The sequence below is a fragment of the Maniola hyperantus genome, chromosome 1 (genome assembly GCF_902806685.2).
Source record: "Maniola hyperantus chromosome 1, iAphHyp1.2, whole genome shotgun sequence".
NCBI lineage: Eukaryota > Metazoa > Arthropoda > Insecta > Lepidoptera > Nymphalidae > Maniola > Maniola hyperantus.
Window position 1 is genome coordinate 4,121,647 of NC_048536.1, and position 21,507 is coordinate 4,143,153.

At 37.4% G+C, this 21,507-nt stretch overlaps 1 non-coding gene across 1 annotated transcript; it reads left to right on the forward strand.

The window, feature by feature from the left end:
- The first annotated feature begins 3,036 nt into the window (after positions 1-3,036).
- TRNAT-AGU (transfer RNA threonine (anticodon AGU)) lies at positions 3,037-3,110 on the forward strand. Its single transcript has one exon. It is a non-coding gene; the product is annotated as a tRNA-Thr (tRNA).
- The last annotated feature ends 18,397 nt before the right edge of the window (positions 3,111-21,507 follow it).

Here is a 21,507-nt window from a genome sequence, read left to right on the forward strand (position 1 = left end):
GTGCCGAAATACAAAGAAATCGGTAAAACGGTCCACATCCGCGAGAGGTGTAAATTGTTATACCTAGCGACGACAGGAAGCGCGCTCGCTTGGCGCCAAATTACCCGACAACAAACGACCTTATAATAAATTGATTTTTTTACTTTAATATTAAATGACTGGCAAATGATGCAGTGATGGCTGAGTAGCGTAGATTCGAAATCTTAACTCGCACACGAGAGGTTCCGTACATACCATTGCTCAAGATATACCTAGAACTTTTCTGTCGAAATACTGCAAGTTAAAGACAGACTCATCTATACGTGCTTTACATGTATATTAATTTACATTAATTTTTTCATGAACATAATTTTTTGCGATGTGATCACAAATTCACGGTTTTCGGACTTTTTTCATTATTTGTGTTATAAGATCTACCTACCTGCCAAATTTTATGATTCTAGGTCCACGGGAAGTACCCGGTCTACTTGACAGCCAAGACGACGGACAGGCGGACAGACAGACAACAAAGTGATCCTATAAGGGTTCCTTTTTTCCTTTTGAGGTACGGAACCATAAAAATTCCAAATCATTATATTAGGCCATAGATAATTCAACCTCAAGAGTAGGTATGCCTATACAAGGTTTTACATGAAAACAAAATCTTAAAATGTTGGTGGGGGACAGGGGAGAATGCTTTGTTGTGATTGGTGGACTCAAAAGTCACGTAATCAAGACAATGTGCGGAATGAGGGTACCGAATTACGGGCGTGGGCCGACTTTTATGCTATGTTATCATTCTACGGCAATCGCGCACAAAGTGTCAAAGTGAGACATCACATCGTAAGATAGCAGTGACAAAATCTAGCCACAAAGTAGCTACTGCACATAAAAGAAAAAACCCCAAATCATTTATCACATGATTACCGATTACGCACGAGACACGCACTATCACACAAAGTGAGACATCACGTAGCGCGTTCAAAGATGATAAGATAACATCCTGGGGGCGCCCGCTACGACGCCGCCTAATGGTGGGACACACGCAACTTTAGTTGATTGTGTTAGGGAAAGCTTGGGTAAACGACTCTACTTATCGTGCTTGTTTTATTGCTAATTCATTGGTTAATGGAACTAATTTTTTAATTATTATTTTTATGTAAAACTACCTTATGCTCGCGACTTCGTCCGCGTGGACTTCACAAATTTCAAACCCCTATTTCACCCTTAGGGGTTGAATTTTCAAAAATTCTTTCTTAACAGATGCCTATGTCATAATAGCTATCTGCATGCCAAATTTCAGCCCGATCAGTCAGTCAGTCAGTCAGTCGCCTTTTCCTTTTATAAATATATTTAGAAAAAGATTATCACCTGACAAAGTTTTATTCACCAATTTAAAGGAGAGAAATAACGAGAGCGAGAGAGAGAGAGAGAGACAGAGAGAGAGCTAGAGATGTTAAGAGTTTCTCTAAAGGATAAGATTCGATGTAAGACAAGAGAACGAAGGCGGTCCCTGCTTGCCACGATATTAAGTTTTCGGCAATACATACCTACTATTCCGGAGAAAATAATAATAAAAAATTTACTTTATACTTTGACATAACATTTTTTTTACTTTTGTTAGGTACCTGTTATCCCAGTTTGGGGACAATGTGCAGAGAAACTTTCAGCTTTTATAAAATAACGAAGGTCTGGCCCTCGCGGGCTCTCTCTCTACTACTAAGTACTAGGCCTCTCATTGTGGGTTAGATTAGAGTTTATTATTAGGTAAGTATATGTACCTACCTAATAAAAATATTCCTATTATGTTCATCGGTATTCTCGATCTGATGAATGATCTGCTTAGAAAACTATAAGTTTTCTAAGCAGTTGTAATTTAGAAATTATTGTACGAAATTGAGAAAAAACTATAGACATGTCAAACTTTTGTTGTTAGTTATTGTAGTATCTACCTAAGTATGACGAGAAAAAGTACTCAATCATGTAATTATTGTAACTTATTGTATTAATGAGGTTTTTAGTTACCGAGTATCGTAATACATGAATAAAATTAAATTATTTTGCATTATTTTGCAAACGCAAAAGTACAGCAAGCAAATTTAATTTATTCGGTAAAGACAAAGAACTATTAAGTCCTATTTAACTGGCGGATTGCGTGTAAAAGGGCAATTTCAGAAATTAGTTAATACGTAATTTCTGTTCTTTGTGAACAAAACACTCTAAGATAAATTATGTCGTAAAATTAGGTACCAAAGTATAATTTTCTTTTCAAACTTTTTTGAAAGTTCCTGTTGATAATAATTATTGTTATTTGTTTTCAATCGCCAAATAAACTTAAGCGAAGGAATATGTACCTACTTATATAAAAAGATTTTAAGGTGTAACATGACGTGTTCTCAATATATATGTCGCAGGTATATTGTCAAAGCCGTGATATTACAATTTCACTAGTGATATTATAATTAAACGGTAGATTGTCAATCGACTTCATTTCTTACAATTTAACGGCCTGGTTTTAGTGATATTGTAATGTCATCAATCTATACAATATTATATCACCCGGACAATATCGCGGGCAAAAGCTAAAATAAGCAATAATAATTATGCAAAGAATATGTAAGTATGTAGATAAGTATATATATTAGTTTATCTATAGGTTATTTTCTGAGTTAGGTAGGTAATTTTCTTATCTTATACAAGTTAAAGTTTCGTTTAAGTGGGCTAATGACTCAAGGAAAAGTGTTATCTTTTTAAAATAACGAACTATTAAAATAATCGTCGAGTGTTAGAAAATTATTAAGTGATAAAAATACAAAACCTACCTAGATAGGGTAGCAGTAGTAACTAGTTATATGATTCGTCATTATCATCATCACTACTGAGAACGAGTCCCCTTTCAGAAGGTCCACCACGCTGGCCAAGTTCGGATTGGCATAGACCTCACACAGCTTCGAGAACATTAGCTATTGAACTCTCAGACATGCAAGTTTCCGCACGCCACGATGCGATAGTTTCTACTTTCTTGGTGAAGTGACAATTTTCGCCGATCTGACCACCGGCGCCGTGGCTTAGTTGGTTAAAGCGCCTGTCTAGTAAACAGGAGATCGCGAGTTCGAATCTCGCCGGGGCCTGCATTTATTTTGAAAGTCATTTTTTGAGACCTGACAGATAGACACAGTATATTACTATATTATGATTAGGTGTATGCCATTTTTGTAAAAAGATATTCGTAGTCACTAGCCACATAACGGAAAAAGAATTCTTTTTTTTTAAATCTTGTAATACCTCTTGTAATATTATCACGATAAAAGAAACTTAATTCATTTCTTGAGCCGTTAATTTATAAAATACATAATAATAGTAATATAATTATTATCCCGTCATAAAATCGTATAAGGACCTGAATCCAGACGGTTATGGGCCTTGTTAATAAAATATAAACAATCATCATATTATATGGCGTAATAAAAGAGAACATCACTTTTTAGTACAAAGGTCTTGGAACGAACACGTCACCTAAAGGGCGAAAACGCCGGTATCCAAATGGCTTCATAAAGGTGATCGCACATGGTTGCAAAAGCCGTAAGCCCGCCGCACATGCACCCACTCGGATTGGTCTTCACGAGCCGCGTGCGAGTGGTCGTATTTATAACCTATGGCACAGTACCAAACTCGGCATTTGCTCGCACGTGTCAGTGCAGGTACGCAGTATCGTGAACAAGTGCGAGTGTGAGCATGTGCGGCGGGGCTAAGAGGCGAAGAGCGCAAGTGGTGCATTTTCAGTACCGAAAATCGAGTGAACTCAGCAGTACCAACCTAACGGGTGCGCCGTGAAACTGCTTGCGTAAGCAAATATAAAAGCGGCGTATATCTTAGTAGTTAAGAGGTTGGCCTTAGCCTTTAATTCGAGGATGCGGGGTTTGATCACGGGCACGCGTCTCTAAGTTTTCGGAGTTGTGTGCGAGTTAGATAACTGAATATCTATGAATATTGAAACATTACTACTTTAAGCGATGTAGATGATATTAAATACTAAGACCCCTGCTTGCTTGAAAGTTTTCCATAATGTTTTCAAAGGTAAGGTAAGGTTTAGAGCCTCAATAGCTCAACGGGTGAAGGAGTGGACTGAAAACCGAAAGGTCGAGGTTCGAACCCCGCCCGTTGCACTATTGTCGTACCTACTCCTAGCACAAGCTTTACGCTTAATTGGAGAGGAAAGGGGGATATTAGTCATTTAACATGGCTAATATTCTTTATAAAAAAAGGTGCAGTGTGAAGTCTCCCAATCCTTACCCTGGAGCTTACCGATGGAGCCCTTCTCACTCTGGGAAGAGACCCGTGCTCAGTAGGTAGGTCATTGTTTCCGAATCCGATGCAGCTGAATCTTGCTGCTGCGCATTTTCAGTACTGAAAAATGCGTTTCATCCTCTAGCTTTTTGTGGATATTTTAATATCTTTGAGCATCTCATGGTATACGATCACCTTTAGGGGCGAAAATGCCGGTATCCAAACGGCTTCATAAAGTGATAACAATATAACCCGTTTTCCAGCTACGCGAACACGATATACTTTTCATGTGAAAAGTGGCACTATAATCAAGGGGCATCAAGCACAGTGCGACACTGTGTCGAACTGAGCCGAGGTCCGAGGCGCCGCCATAGTCATAACAATAACAAGGGCAATCATAATAATAAATGGCGGCGAGAGCGGATCGCTTTTTGTTCCCAATTATTTTTATTGGTGTTCTGTTAATTACATTCTTTGGCGAAAGTCGTACGCGGGCGCGAGTATCGGTGAACTTTTTGGTTCTATTTTGTAAACGCTCGATATTATTGTCAACCGCCAAATAATCTGAGGATACCAAGTACTAAATTAGATTTTACAAATCTTCCCGTAGGAATTCAATAAATCGGTAGGTCGATATTGCTCAAATTTCAGATGATATCACATCTGATAATTTCAGATGATATCATATACAATATCTATAACCGAATAAATAGGTAGCTAGCTAGGTACGAGTTCATCATCGTCATTTAAATAACATAACTATGTACCTATTACTTTATTCTTAATAGGTACTTAATTAATATGCTAATGCGACATTTTATCGAGTAAACTATTAAAATTATGTACAAATTAAACATGTAATAGTCGTATTCAATAAAAATAGTAAACGCCTGAGGGCCAGAATGCACTGAAAGCGCCCTTACGTCAAGTAATAATGTTGTTTGAAACTTTGCCACGCAACGTTGATATAGCCTTGTGTTCCAACTCATGAGCTAAGCGATAAAAATAATTATCTTTTGCATAAACTACACTACATATACAGGATGTAACCAGAATGCTGGCAAAAAAGAAGACAGGTGAGACTGATAGTATTGATGATTACCTACTGATAACGCAAAAAAAAAATGTATAAAAAATCCTATAATTTTGTATAAGTATAATAGCATAAATAAAGATAATAATGCAAATAAAACATCTGACTGACGCTAAAAGTCAACGAACGTTGCGTAAGTAGGCCACTCGGAGTCAATGCCGCGTGGTGAGGCATTGACCCGAGCTTTGTACTTACGCTATACATTGCGGGTTTGAAAAATACTAAATCACTAAAACTACAAAATGAGGCAAATGGTTATTGGTATTGGATTGTGTTTAGGTAGTATAACAATAACGTTTCGCTAGCGTTCTGGTTACATCCTGTATAAGGGAGTGAATAGTAAGTAATTTTACAAAGTGCTAAAGGAGTATATTCGCGTGATGGGTTCGTGAGACTCAGACCAGGGAGACACAAGTTCGAATCCTGCCGACGCGACGGTGCACGCAATTTTTGATATGTATTTAAAAATGTTTAAAATTTTTCTTGAATATAGGTAAAAAACACTAGCATAAAAATTATAAAAATTTAGTGCTTCTTCATTAAAGCTCATTTATAGATTTTGTAGAGCGTATTTTGAAAGGTCGGCTATAAATTATTATTAAAAGGTTTATAAATAAAACTGTATTTATTACAAGTTCATTTTGAGTCGCATTATACGAAAAAGACTTTACGTTGAGTTTATGTACCTAGATAATATTATACAGTTCGTAGATAAGGCCTTGTCGCTTTAATAGCGATAACCTTGGAAATAAAAGGCTCATAATAAAGAAAAAATGCATAACATTTGCAAACCAACTCGGGGACATTTAGCCGCCCTTAGGAATATAAAAGCATTTACTTAGCTTCGCTTTATCGTTACGACATTGCTTTTACCTTAATGATTGGGATACACACTTGCGAATTCAAAATACCGCTTCGCAGCATCGATAAAGGAGTAACAGCGCTTAATGATCTTCAATTAAAAGTTATATTGCCGCCTTATTAACTGACACTTTGTATAATGATAGTTTAATTCTGATGAAAGTCAAGCAATCATCAGTAGATATTAATGATGATGTATCTACATTAAAGTGCATTCAAAATAAACTGGCGTGTTTCCACTTGAGACCGTCATTAGCAATAACAATAGGATTACATTCGTCATGCCACGTAAACAATAGGGGTAATAAACCATAAACTCATAGAGCCCACTCATTTTTAAAGGAGCCTTAATACTTTTGAATTCACCCGCCACGAGTTAAAACTATTCTTATTGTTACCTAATGACGGTCTCAAGTGGAGACACGGCAGTTTATTTTGAATGCAATATGCCATCGTTGTCTACAATGGTGGTCGACTTCTTGCTTATACTTACTTACTACGCTTTGAGTTTACCTCAGTACGACAGGTATAGTACACGATTGTCGAGATGGCAATCGGGGAGGTATAACGCCCCGCACACTCGCTCACCCCCACGCTAACGAGTACAACCGATTTGATTCCAGGTAGACCAGTGAATATAAAGGTCTTCAGCTTTTAAAAGTTACTAGTGGTAAAGGTATTAGTGCTAAATAAAATTGTTTCTAGATAGGTAGGTACTTACAATGTAAGGACTTACCAATTTAATACAAAATGTAATAAGTATTAATTAATTATTATCAAAATAAACTATTTTATTTTTAAACCGATATAAACTTATCTACCTTGTACGAATAAACATAATAATAATATTTTAGACCTATTTTCTAGAGATTCTTAAAGAATAATTTAGCATCAGAAATCAGAATTTCAGATTGATAAATTGATTAGAAATTAATGAAATAATGTTTTCAGTTTTATTTTGTTGTTTTCATGATCACACTAATATTATAAAGGCGAAGGTTTGTGTGTGTGTATGTGTATGTATGTTTGTTACTCTTTCACGCAAAAACTACTGAACGGATTTGGCTGAAATTTGGAATGGTCATAACCCTGGATTAACACAATGGTTACTTTTTATCTCGGAAAACAAAGAGTAGAGTACCCACAGGTTTTTAAAAAAAATCCACGTGAACGAAGTCGCGGGTTTCACCTAGTAATACGTAACATAATATAATAATTATTGTACATACATTACAATAAGTTAAGTTATACATTTATACAACACTGTCGTACATAGTACGAATGTGTATCAAAAATTGCAGTCTAAGATGGAACGCGCTTTAGTTTGCGCTTGACAAAGATAATTAAGGCCTTAAAACCATATAGACTCCCAGACAGCGATATCTTGTAGCGCAGTGAAAAGTAATACAGCGCCACCTATCGTCAGGATTGTTCGTATAAATTAGCTAGCGTAGTAGGCGACTAGCTAGCGGCCGAATACTCAATGTTATGGACGTTAGTAATTTTAGTGTCTGATTTTTGCTATTAATTAATTATAAAATTAATTATATTCAAAATGTCAATAATAAACAGTCCTTAGCATTTGAAGAATAATAATTCCAATATTAGGCCGCATGTTGCAAGGACGCTACCTATAGTGATAGGAACTAAGATTTAGTTTGTTTCGTGATGTATTTTAATAATTTACCTACTATAGACGTACTATTACTACCATGATGTACATAATAATTAATTACCTAGGTACGTACTTATAATTATTTTTGTACTTACCAAATAAGATTTACTGAAGAATTTTCATGTTCGTTTTTAGGGTTCCGTACCTCAAAAGGAAAAACGAAACCCTTATAGGATCACTTTGATGTCTGTCTGTCTGTCTGTCTGTCTGTCTGTCTGTCTGTCTGTCTGTCCGTCTGTCTGTCTGTCTGTCTGTCTGTCTGTCAAGAAACCTACAGGGTACTTCCCGTTGACCTAAAATCATGAAATTTGGCAGGTAGGTAGATCTTATAGCTGACATTTGGGGAAAAATCTGAAAACCGTGAATTTAGGGTTAGATCACACAAAAAAAAATTAAATTGTGGTCATGAATTAATAATTAGTATTTTCAACTTTTGAAGTGAGTGACTATACCAAGTGGGGTATCATATGAAAGGTCTTCACTTGTACATTCTAAAACAGATTTTTATTTATTTTTATGCATCATAGTTTTTGAATTATCGTGCAAAATGTCGGAAAAATACGACTGTAGTACGGAACACTCATTGCGCGAGCCTGACTCGCACTTGGCCGGTTTTTAAATCTAGAGCTAGATTCTGATAGCTCCATAAGTATATTTTAAGTAGGTAAGATCGAAATCAACTATACTTACACATATTTTTAAATGTATTTGTACATTTACGCTAGGTATAACAAAACTAATGGTAGGTAGAGTACTTATATATCATTTCGACTCCATTAATTGTCTGGCGCCTAGCTTCACAGAATCACAGATTGATATAATTACAGCCTAATGCACCATGAAAATCCATGATATCCCATAATTCATGCCCAACGTCCACTCGATGGCTTAACGAAGGAAATCGTTTAATTATATAAATGAAGGAACAAATTTTATTAAGTGGCCATGGTAATCTAATGGAATAAAATAATTATGGAACCTGATATTGTGATATTGGTAATTAGGGAAGAATAAATTGCTCAATTTTGACTAGGTAATAGGTATCTACATTATATATTTTTAGTTAATCTTTAACTATCGTTAAGTAACTCACACTAACACAATAATTTATTTATTGGTTAGTACGGTCTGTGTGTGTGTGTGTGTGTGTGAAAAACTACTGAATGGATTTGGCTGAAATTTATAATGAAAATACATTATACCCTGGATTAACACATAGGTTACTTTTTATCCCGGGAAATAAAAGAGTTCCCACGGGATTTTGAAAAACGTATAAATTCACGCCGACGGTACTTACTTACTTTTGCATTCAGATAGTTTTTGAAAAGCTCATTATTAATTATAAGATATTTTTGACTGTGAAAGTAAAAATATGTGTGTTCTGTGGACTAGGGTATAGATACCTAGTACGCAGAACACCAAAATAACATGGAATTAAAAAAACCCCTGCCCATAAACAAATTTGTAACAATCAAATCGGTAATAAAACTCAATCTAGGAAATTATATCACAATGGGAACATGGCCGCTTTTATTGCCTAATTATTTTGATTTGTTTTCTCTAATGAGAACTATGTTTCGTCTCACTATTACATACTACAACCCCTTATTTACAGCCCAAAAACATTTATACAGACAATTCTAAACTCTATTTTGTTAGACATAAAATCTCTAGGCGGTATTGGAATAGAAAAAGCAAATGGAGTCGTAGTTTATCATTAGTTTTATGGTCTCCTAATTGGATGAAACGGTTGCTTTGTTGATGTCAATCGTTTTGATGTTATGATATTTTTGATATTAGTTTCTTGTTATGTTACCCTTAAATTGAGCCCTATACAAAAAATAAACAACATTAGTTATCTATCTAATATTATAAAGTAAACAAGGACGAGTAAATTCAATCATAGGTATTGCTAGATATTCACGTTTTTATATTTTCGAACTTCGATGGCATATAGGTTTGTCCGTTTGACCTAAGTGTTGAGAAAGCCAGCTAAGCTTACTCTTAGCTACTTATCGAAAACAAAATAGAACTCTCTGAAAAGTCTAATACCTAAGTAATTGTAGTACATCGGCCTTTAGAATGACTTTCGGCTGTCTCGGTCACTCATAAAATAAAATAAAATAAAATAAATACCTATATATTATGACGTTTTGTCGTTCTCAATGACAAGGATAACGCTCTACAAATTCTGCTATATCCTTCTCAATGTCGATGCACTTTAGGCCGCGTACTGTACCTACCTTTCTTTGATATGCTTCTTATATCAACAAAACAAAAATGTGGTCCGTTTATATCGATTTGTGGCGACGTCCTCAGAAGTATGTAAGTACCCAGGTATGTGTTGATTTAAAGGTAGGTGGTACCTACCTATAGAAAGTAGAAAATGTAAGTTTGTACTCCGTGGTTGGTACCTACCTATTAAAAATTAAGATACTTGAGTTGCTAGAATTTGAGCATATTTACTAAACTTAATATACATAAATACATACTATATGTAAGAGTCTTAAAGATTACAGTAAGTAATAATTGTGTTAATGTAATAAATTTTGGTGGGTGAATGAATTGACCAAAAGAGAGGCGGTCCGCCCAACTCGCCGCCCAGCCCAGCCGCCCACCGCCTTCAGCGATTCATTTTATTAATTTACACAAGTACTGCTATGTACAAAAGTGATTAAAGCATGCAGGTTTTCCTACAATGTTATTCTTCACTGTGAAGGCAAGGGATATTTAAATATAGGTATAGGTACTAATTGACAGGAAATGAAATGAGTTGATTTAGGAAATAACATTAACCTACTTCATCTATTTTAATTTTTTATCGTGAGATGGGCTAACAGAGCAATGATGAGGCCTATGTTGAAGCGCTAGCCTAGAAGATGCCTATGCACTCTTGCCTTGAAGGTATTCAAATTAAAATTAGCAGGAAACACAGACGCCGCGCCGGATGGCACGAAAAGGATAGCAATAGATTTAGACGTGCCATTTTAGTTTAGTTTAGATATTGTGTACAACGGAATTAGCCAAATTATTTGCCTTTATTCATCTTTACAAAACGTGGAACAATTAAATGGAAAAAAATTCAGTCTAAGTTTTCTGCTCCACTGTACCAAGGTGCCGCGGCCATAACTCCTCTTGTCTGATTGTGATTGTGGCCGGTTAATGAGGTGCTTATTAAACAATTATTAATCTCCGGCGACCCGCTGCGCGCACCAATTGCATCTCTGATATATACACACTTACCTACTAACGCATGACTCACTTTTGCTGTAAAAATGTAAGTAGGTATGTAATGTAAACACAATAGCGAAGATTATGGAACAGTTGGAGTAGGTAGATATTTAGATAAGTTTGTTCTTCTGACGGAACTTAGGCCACGGGCCACGGCAGATGAAGACTAGCCAATTACGTAAGAGATATTATACGAATATAAGCTACTTAGTAGGTACACAAATGTATAAATACTTTACCTATAATAATATACTGCAAACACAAGTGCACTTTTTATTCCCTCACAGTACGATGGGACAACAATCCGACACGATCGGAGACGAATCAGTCGCAGTATCACAGCAGTGTAACACCGTTACTAAATTCTAAAACTCAATACCTAGATTTTTTTGGCTAAAAATGCAATTAGATCATTAAATCAAAACTTTGATCAAAATAATTACTTAATAATATATTGTACTTAAGTATACATAATCCATTATATTTATAATCCTGAATACAGTTGCATGTTGGCGAAGCCGAGGGCAAAAGCTAGTTTATTTAAGGTAGTGAACTGTGAAATCGACTCGCGCAGAACGTGCCAAATGCAAAATAAATTTCTAGAAACTCGACTAACAGCACTAGGATAGGGTCTTCTTTACTTGGTAATAAAACCTGTCAATAACAATTTTAATTAATGACGTGGTAATACCAAACAAATAATATTTAAAAGGGCAAACTCGATAACTCTTTAAAATGACATGTGTTCATGGAGGTGTGGTCACCATGCTCAGTTTATATAAACTGGGATATCTCTTAATCTATCTGACTGACTGACTGATCTATCAACGCACAGCTCAAACTACTGGACGGATCGAGCTGAAATTTGGCATGCAGATAGATATTATGACGTAGGCATCCACTGAGAAAGGATTTTTGAAAATTCAAACCTTAAAGGGCTAAAATAGGTGTATGAAATTTGTGCAAGCTAGTGAATACTATGTGGAGAATTAGTTTTTCTTTAGCCCTTATGGGATTACTTATTACTACATGGAACAATATATAAACCTTCCCAGTGACAATGAAATCCGTAATGAATTGCACTGAGAAATCTAGGGGTCAAAGTTGTTTTACTGAAATCGAACCTGTAATAATAAAGGAATGAAAATGTATGTAGGTAGGTAAGTATTATACTTAATATATTTTATGTATGAAATTATGGTTAAAAGTCTTCTCGGACCGACAACCGGTATAACCAAGTACTAAAGTGCTTCTACCGTAAGATGACCGTAGCTTACGAGGTCAAAGTCAAGGAATTATCTTGTCAACCAATAAAAACAATAATAACCATCACCATCTGAACAATATTGTATTACCAAAAAATCGCACCAAATTAAGAATCTCCTCCTTTTTGGAAGTTGGTTAAAAATAGTGGGAATATTTAGAACGGGGAGAATCCTGTATACGCCTCGTGGAGGGACACCCCACATTTAAGGCGATACCGTAAACGGAATAAGTTATTAGCCGTCCAGGCAGACGCCATACTCGTATTGAAATTGAACCACAATATATTACGTTTGTTTGTTAAGTTAATTGCTAAATGGGGTTCGTTGTATTCACGGACATGTTTTATTGTATCGGCGCCCGCGAGTCGAATAAATTCTCTGATTGTGAAAGATGCGCTGCTTTCGATGAACCTTCACAGCCCGCGGCCTTTTATACGAATTTAGTTAAGTAATTATTTTTCATTGTGAGCTAACACATGCCCAATGTTGTGTATCTCTCTGAGAGACAAAATCCGTAACGAAGAAATCCGTAAGAGAACGGCGCGGGGGTGATAACGTAAAACGTTGCTGTAGCGACAGCAACGCGACAGCAGTAGCAATCCGACAGTTCATTTGCTGTCTCTCTTCTTCTTCTTCTTATTTTGCTTTGTGGCTATTACTGTCTCTCTCTAGCCGGACGTTTGACAGCAATGATTGCGAGATAAAACCTGTCGCGAGATACGTAATCACCCCGCCGCGCCGCGCCGGAGTCACCGACATAGCTTAACGAATTAGCCGGCTGAAGTGACAGTGAGCAGGCCACGTCTGCCGCAGATTTTGGTTATTGTCCACTACGCTGGCCAAGTGCAGAATTTACACACATGTAAAAACATTGTGGGGAACACGCTGGCATGCAGGTTTCCTCGCAATGTTTCCCTTCACCGCTAAAGCAGGCTCGCTGCCTACTCATCAGGGGTAAATAACCTATAGAGCCATTAAAATACCTAAACATAGAAATAACTAAAAGTAAATTCGTTGCGGGTTATAAGAAAGATTTAAAAAAATCGGTCAAGTGAGAGTCGGACTCCCACACGAAGGGTTCCGTAGATACAAGAAAAAAACACTAATTTTCAGGGCAGTCATTTTGAAATTTTTATTATTTGTTGTTTCAGCAGAGAAATACACATTCGTGAAAATTTCAACTTTCTACCTATTACGGTACTACCTATCACGAGATACAGCCCGCCGGGTACGGAATCCTAAAAAAGCTAACTTCCTAATCACATAAAACATTTACAAATAGTATTCGAACAATCCGCTCGAGGCGCTTGTTTAATTATTTTCGAAGGCAACGGGCCTCATTTGCATAAAAGAACAATAATTTATCTGTATAAAAAATTTACCTCTTACCTTCTACTCAATTAGGGTTAACCGAAACCGCATGCTAAGAGCTAGTTTATTTTTTAACTGTATTTTTAACCATTAGTCAAGCTATCAATTAGTTAAAGGATCAGTCATGATGATTAAAAATAATAAGAGTCCTATCTTTAAATCAACAGTCTACCACGCTGGCCAAGTGCGGATTAGAAGACTTAACATACCTCAAGAACATTACGGAGAACTCGCAGGCATGCAGGTTTCCTCGCGATATTTTCTTTCACCGTTAAAGCGAGTGATACCTACATAGGATGGAGTTCGCCGACTTTTAAAATTGCCGATTATTGGATAACCGGCCAATTATTAAATGATATGTAGTGTTCACCACCACCTAACCAAGGTTTGCTCCCCTAATCACTTGCTTTAACGTTAACCTAGGTACCTATTTAATTTCTTAAAACACACATACACATAACTTCGAAAAGTTAGAGGTGCGTACCCGGAATCGAAACCCCGACTCTCCGAATAAGACCGACGTCTTAACCACCAGGCTATCACCAGAGTGCTATCAGCCCCCCAACTGTTTTTTTTTTCCTTATTGTTGAGTACCAATTAACTACTCAATTATTATAGCCTAATTTATGACTAATAAGTAAGTAATTTTATTTTAACCTAAACTTATTTAATTATCTTATATACCTACTAAGAAATTGTCCATTGACGCATCTTAGTCTTTCTTGATTTGAGATACATTTTGTTTACGTGTTCTTTCAGCACTTACACTATATTGTACACTATCACTTACCACTATACACTAACTCAAAAGGTTTGGTCCTTTTTAGCCCCCCAATTGTACAAGAATAACGATTTCATCGTTATCGTAATCGTCAACAAATTCTACACTTTGATTGGCTGTGAAAAAATGTAAACAGCCAATCAACCAATCAAAGGGCAGAATTTATTGACGATTACGATAACGATGAAATCGTTATTGTTACAGAATTGGGGGGCAGTATCACCGAAAAAAATACTGTGACAAAAACAATGAACTCTATTCTATAATGAGACCCCTGATAAGTACTTATTTTAATTAAATATGTAAATCTTCCGAGTTTGATTGGTGTACAAATTCGATTTTATTTGCCGACGGTGCGTTTCAAGTGGTAAAGGTAATGGAAAAGGCCCGAGGCCCGTTATTTATGGCGCCATACGTCAGGCGCGGACACGGGAACAAACACACGAACAATCAGCAGATGCAAATGGGTCTAATGCTGTTAGTATGGTGTCTTTATGTTCTTATTAGGGTTACGTGCCTCAAAAGGAAAAAAAAAACCGGCCAAGTGCAAGTCGAACTCGCGCACGAAGGGTTCCGTACCATTAGGTATGTACAAAAACGAGCAAAAACGAGGCAACAAAAATATACTACCTATCGGATACAGATCATGAGATACAGCCAGGTGGCAGACGGACAGACAGACGGACGGACAGCGGACAGCCCGTTTTTACCCTTTGGGTACGGAAGCCTAAATAGGAAACCTAATAAAGGAAGTTATGTCCTTTTGTAGGTGCACCATAAATTATGTAATTTAATAACGATTATAAACTACTAGCTGACCCGCCGAACTTCATACCGCCTAACAGTCGATTCTAATTTTTTAATTTTTTCTCTCCGTAAGAACGAATCTCGTACTTCAAGGTATATTATAAAAGAAGAATTAGCGAAATCGGTTCAGCTGTTCTCGAGATTTGCGCTCAGCAAGACATTCAGCGATTCATTTTTATGTTAACAGATTTTATTCCTTATCTAAATAAGTTTTCTTTCTTAAGAATACTCTAATGTACCCTTAATATTAAGTCATGTATTTATTAGCATTAACACATTCAGTAAAATCGCCGGACAAGTTGAATGAAAATAGAATTTAACTTAAATGTCGCGACCCACGCATGTTAATGCGACAATAGAGTCGCGCGCGACGCCATGCTGTGCGCGTGCCGATCCGGGAAGTTATTTCCTTTTGTAGGTGCACCATAAATTATACAATTTAATTAGCATTACCTACAAGTAGGTCTACATTTTCAAATACCAACAAATTGTGTTTATATTTTGTACTAGATGATGCCAGCGACTTCGTCCGCGTGGTGTTAGGCTTTTAAAATCCCGTGAAAACTCTTTGATTATCCGGGATAAAAAGTAGCGGATGTCTCTCCCCGGAATGCAAGCTATCGCTGTACCAAATTTCGTCAAATACAGTTGAATGAATGAGCCATGAAAGGCTAGCAGACAGACAGACAGACGGACGGACAGGCAGTCAGACAAACTTTTGCATTTATAATATTAGTATGGATTATCGGGACAAAGTAAATGAATGCCATTTCTAGAGCCCGGCCAGGTAGGTGGACAAATAATGAAGGATCAAATCATGGACTAGCGACGTCAACCGCATGGATTTAGGTTTTCTTCATCCCGTGGGAATTCTTCAATTTTTCGATTCAAAAATTCATCCTGAAAATTTCCAGGATAAAATTAAGCTTAGTCACGTCACTCTCGTTGCGGCTTGATAGAAGAACAATGTTCCGCTGATAAAAAACCGCAGTATTCATCATGATCATCATGATTTCTAAGAGTAAACTAGTAGTCGTTAATTCAAAAACAGGCTGAATTCCGCAGAAAACTCTGCCCCAGATAAGTAGTAGGGACCTACTCATTTATCCAAATCTGCAAATAACGTAAATTTTGTACCTACCTGTGCCTAAAAACAGGTGAATAGTTGAAACTTTATTTACTAAAGCGTACTAATCTACTCAGTAAGTACCTACACCGTAGGTAAGTTAGTATCAGAAGTTGGTGTGTAGAAACCCAAGAAGCTGTATAATATAGATCATCTTCACAATCCCTAGTTCTCTACCCATATTATAAATGCGAAAGTGTGTTTGTTTGTTGGTTTGTCCTTCAATCACGTCACAACGGAGAACGGATAGACGTGATTTTTTGCATGCGGTATATTCGAAGACCTGGAGAGTGATATAGGTTACTTTTTATCCCGGAAAATGCAAGAGTTCCCACGGGATTTTTAAAAACCTAATTCATCATTCGGGCATCAGCTAGTAAGTACCTCTATTATTGTATTTTATTGTCCTATAAAAACCGGCTGAATCATGGTAACCCTATCTCGGTAAACCATAGAGTGACAACAAGCGAGACTTGTCCCTTTATCTCGATACATATCAATTGTATAAGCGGCCGTGTTTGCGGGAACGAATTTATTTACGCACAGTAATATTATAATTTTACAAATTTATTGCTCGTATAATTTCCGCGCACAGTGCATCTATAGAGGTGGACTAATAAAATTATAGAGTCGACAGTACAATCCCATATTGTACTGATATTATTTTGCATGATGTTACTTTACAAATGGAATTGTTATTTTACAGTAGCAGTAAAATTAGTAGGTTAAATAAGTAGTTTGAATACCTATTTAGGTAGGCGTCTATGGAGGTGAACTAATAATTAATTAATTATAGAGCCTACAGAACAATCCCCTATTGACTATTGTACGTACCTACCTAATGATATAATTTTGCAATAATTAAGCAGCAAATGGAATTATTATTTTACCTCTGGCATTATTACACTGGAGAGAGATCAGACACAAGAAAGCCGGTCTTGCGCCTGATTTCTCTCCGGTCTTGTCAGACCGGCGGTCATATCGGATTATGAGAGTAAAGGAACAGAGAATGCACCTGCTCTGCGCATACACTAATTGTGCACTTAGGCTGAGATCTACTTTGACTTTGCTCTGCCTTAAGTTTCAGTTAAAACGAGACAGATTTATGTCGGTTATATACCGCTGTCGCGTTTTAACAGTGTAGTCTAAGCACAGTCCAAGTGCGCTCTATAGATTTTAGTCTTAGTCTCCGATGAGAAAGGCCGTGGTAGCCAGAATTTCGTCAGGTTAACATTATAATATGTAGGTAGGTATAGGAGACAGATTTTTTTTCAATTTCCTAAAACAGCTTAGTCATAAAGTAACTAACTATCTAATTACCAACACATCGTTAAAACATGCTCATTAGACAAAAATAATTACGGTCGTCCATAAAATTTACTTCGCCCTAAGTTCGACTGCATTCAAAAAATAGGTAATTTTCCGCTCGATTTACTAAAAACTTGTATACCCCAGACCCCATCGAGAAGCACCTCGTCACGGTCGAAAAAGCCCGGTCGATTCCTACCCGCGCCTCATTGTGTTTAATTAATTACTTGTAAACAAGGGCGATGATTTTCGAAAAGTAAATAATAATCGTAGAAAGCTAGCCGGTATCGCAGTAACAATGGGAGTTGATGCTACGCCTTTTTGGCCTCGATTGTGCACGGGCGTAGTTGCTCCATTTTGGTAACGCGACGTTTCCTTTTGATTCGGAAGAGATATTAACTTATGAGAGTGGTGATAGTCTAGTGGTTAGGACGTCGGCCTGCTTTTCGGGAGGTCAGGGGTTCGATTCCAGGCACGCACTTTTCGGAGATATGTGCGTTTTAAGCAACTGAATATCACTTGCTTTAACGGTGAAGGAAAACATTGTAAGGAAACCTGCATGCCTGAGATCTCCATAATGTTCTCAAAGGTGTGTGAAGTCTGCTAATCCGAAATGGGGCAATGTGGCAGACTATGCCTTAAACCCGTCCTCAGTAGTGGGCTAGCGATGGGTTGATCATGATGATGATTAGCTTATAAAGTTACAAGTAACTAGCGACAGCCCGCCGCTTAGACAAGGCAATTTTTTAAAAATCATTTTATTCCCTATCCCGTAGGAATAGTGAAAAAGCCACCTTGTATACAGACTTATCCATACTAATATTAAAAATGCGAAAGTGTGTCTGTCTGTCTGTCTGCTAGCCTTTCACGGCCCATCCATTCAACCGATTTTGACGCAAATTAGTACAGCGATAGCTTGCATCCCAGGGAAGGACATAGGCTACTTTTATCCCGGTCAAATCGGGTCCCGGTGAAATCCCGTGGGAGCTCTTTGAGAGTTCTCACGGGATTTCAAAAACCTAAATCCACGCGGACGAAGTCGCGGGCATCATCTAGTTATGAATAAACCTCTGTGGAAAATTTCCGCTTTTTAGGGTTCCGTACCTCAAAAGGAAAAACGGAACTCTTATAGCATCACTTTGTTGTCTGTCTGTCTGTTTAAGTAGGTTAAAGAATTTGGACTGGGCGTTGGTAACTAGTCCAAGAGACAAAACATTATTTCTCTTTGACGGAGCCCATCTCTACATCTACAAGTTTTCAGAAAGCCCTAAACACGCATACTATCCGCTCTCGTACACTTTCACAGACAAAAGCACCTGGCGCCACACGTAATTGCCTCATGTTCGGGGCGGGGCGCCGACTTGCTAGTCAGCTTCCAGCGATTAGGCGCGCCCCGCCCGTACTAGACAGTGGACCCCGATCATGGCCCCTAATGCAGGATTACATGCACTTTTGTATTTAATTTCTCACTTGGTACCTACTTGGCTAACAAAAACACCTACCTAATAGGTATAAGTTCTGTCGTTTCCATATTTCCCGGCAATTTTGAATTTGGAACTGTTCTATATTCGAATGTATTTAAATATTGTATTCTCAAAACAGTTGAAAGTATTAGGATAAATGCTAGTGGCTAATTCCATTGTACACAATCTCTAAACTAAACTAAAATGTCACGCCTAAATCTTTTGCTATCCCTTTCATAATGTTGCTTGCGGAAAAGGATGGCACTAGATTTAGACCTGTTAATTTAGAGATTGTGTACAAGAAAATCGGCCCCATTGTTTAGTCACAGCGTCGATTGGAATCTGTCAGGTTACGTACGAAAATGAGTCTTTCTAAGGAAAATGTTCGTGCATAAATTTTCTACAACTCGTAGGTATAAGTATGCGAAGGGTCGAGATAGGAATCAGGGACTGCCCCCGCTAACCCGTTGCGGGCGAGCGCGGGTGACGTGCTGGTGTGCGGGGCGTCCCCTCGCCTCATATCCCGATTGACATCTCGAGCTGTCGCGTACTAGGCATAGGTAGGTATATTAGAAATCATAATTTTCTTACCCATATTATTTGGTAGGTTAGGAGTAGTTTTAGGTAGGCACCTAATTGATAAAATAAAAAACACATTTCGAAAATGTATAAGTATACTTTTATTTGTATCTACATATAAACACGTGGGTATGATAAGATATTGCTACATCATTCTTACCAACTAGAGACCAGTGCAGTACACAGAATTTGCTATTTTACACAAAAAAAAAAAATCAAAACCTTCCACCATAGTCTTTGGCACATTATCTTTGAACAGGGCAAAGACTCGTTTCTACATTCAGTTCTTTTTTCCCTAACTAATTTATACACACCAATGATTTCTATATAATAGTGCCAATTCGGTGCAAAATCTAAACTGACAGGTCTAAGGGTGCCTGTCCACTGGTGCGGAGAAGAGAGGAGCGGAGCTATGCGCTTCAGTGGACAAGGATTTGCGGACTAATTTAAAAATGGAAGCGGAGCGGGCCTGCTCCGCGTATGGAAAAACACAAAACACAGTCTGCAACTCCACTCCGCATTACTTTCTCGCTCCGCTCCGCTACCTAGCTCCGCGTCTATGGACAGATACAGGCCGCAACTCCATTCCGCATCACTTTCTCACTCCGCTCCGCTACCTAGCTCCGCACCAGTGGACAGGCAGCCTAATGCTATCTTCATTTTCTGCAGGGAATATTGTGAAAGAGCTAGTTATTACATATTTTCGTCGACTAATTTAAGTTTAGACGTGTACAAACGAATAAGCACTATTGTTAGGTATGTATTTTCACATTTTCTGATAGGCTAGAAGGCTAGCCCCCATTTGACAGCAATTTTGATGAATAATTTGAACGCAAATCTTCCGACTGGTTGACACTAGACCTGGCTATTTTTGTCATTTACGTTAGCTCATTTTAAAGTTGATTTCATTCGATGAGTGCTGGCCAACCAAACACCTTCAGAATATTACAAAATTATCAGAACAGTGTGGATTCTGTACGGCGATTGTCTAAAACCGGCATCAATCATTATTACTCAATTATTGTTCTGATTGGCTGAATTTGTGCGATTCTTGTTGCAACAATGCATTGTAGCCAATAGTGAGCGAGCGTCAACCAATCAGAGGTGATTGCGATCGTAACATTGTAGCTGTCATTCTCCCGCAATCGCGCAGTAGATACCAATATTAGATAATGTTGAAACATTTACTTTACAAAAAAGGGACTTTTTAAATATTATGTTTAGTCCGCGACAGGTTGAGATGGTAATCAGGGTATGAGGCGGGGCAACCTCCTCCACACCCGCACGTCACTTGCGTTCACCCGCACCGGGTTAGCGTGGGGGCTGTGCGGGTTGTTCCCTCCCCGATTGCAATTTCAAAGTGTCGCGTACTTTACCTCCATTAAATAAAACTGTTATTGCGACTATAAAATAGGCAGGCATTTGTAATTACCTACCTATATTTCGAAATAAAAATTAAGTACATTACGTTAAACGAAAATAATTATAGTAGGTCTACTATAATTTTTTTTTTCTATTTTTAGAAATTCCTTATTTTACGTGAAAAATTATAATATTATCTTAGTATTTATTACATTGAAAAGTGTAGTGGTGTAATAACAAAATAATTACGAATATTTCTTGATCTCTATGGTAACACTAAAACATTCATATAATATCATTATGATTTTTGTGATATAAA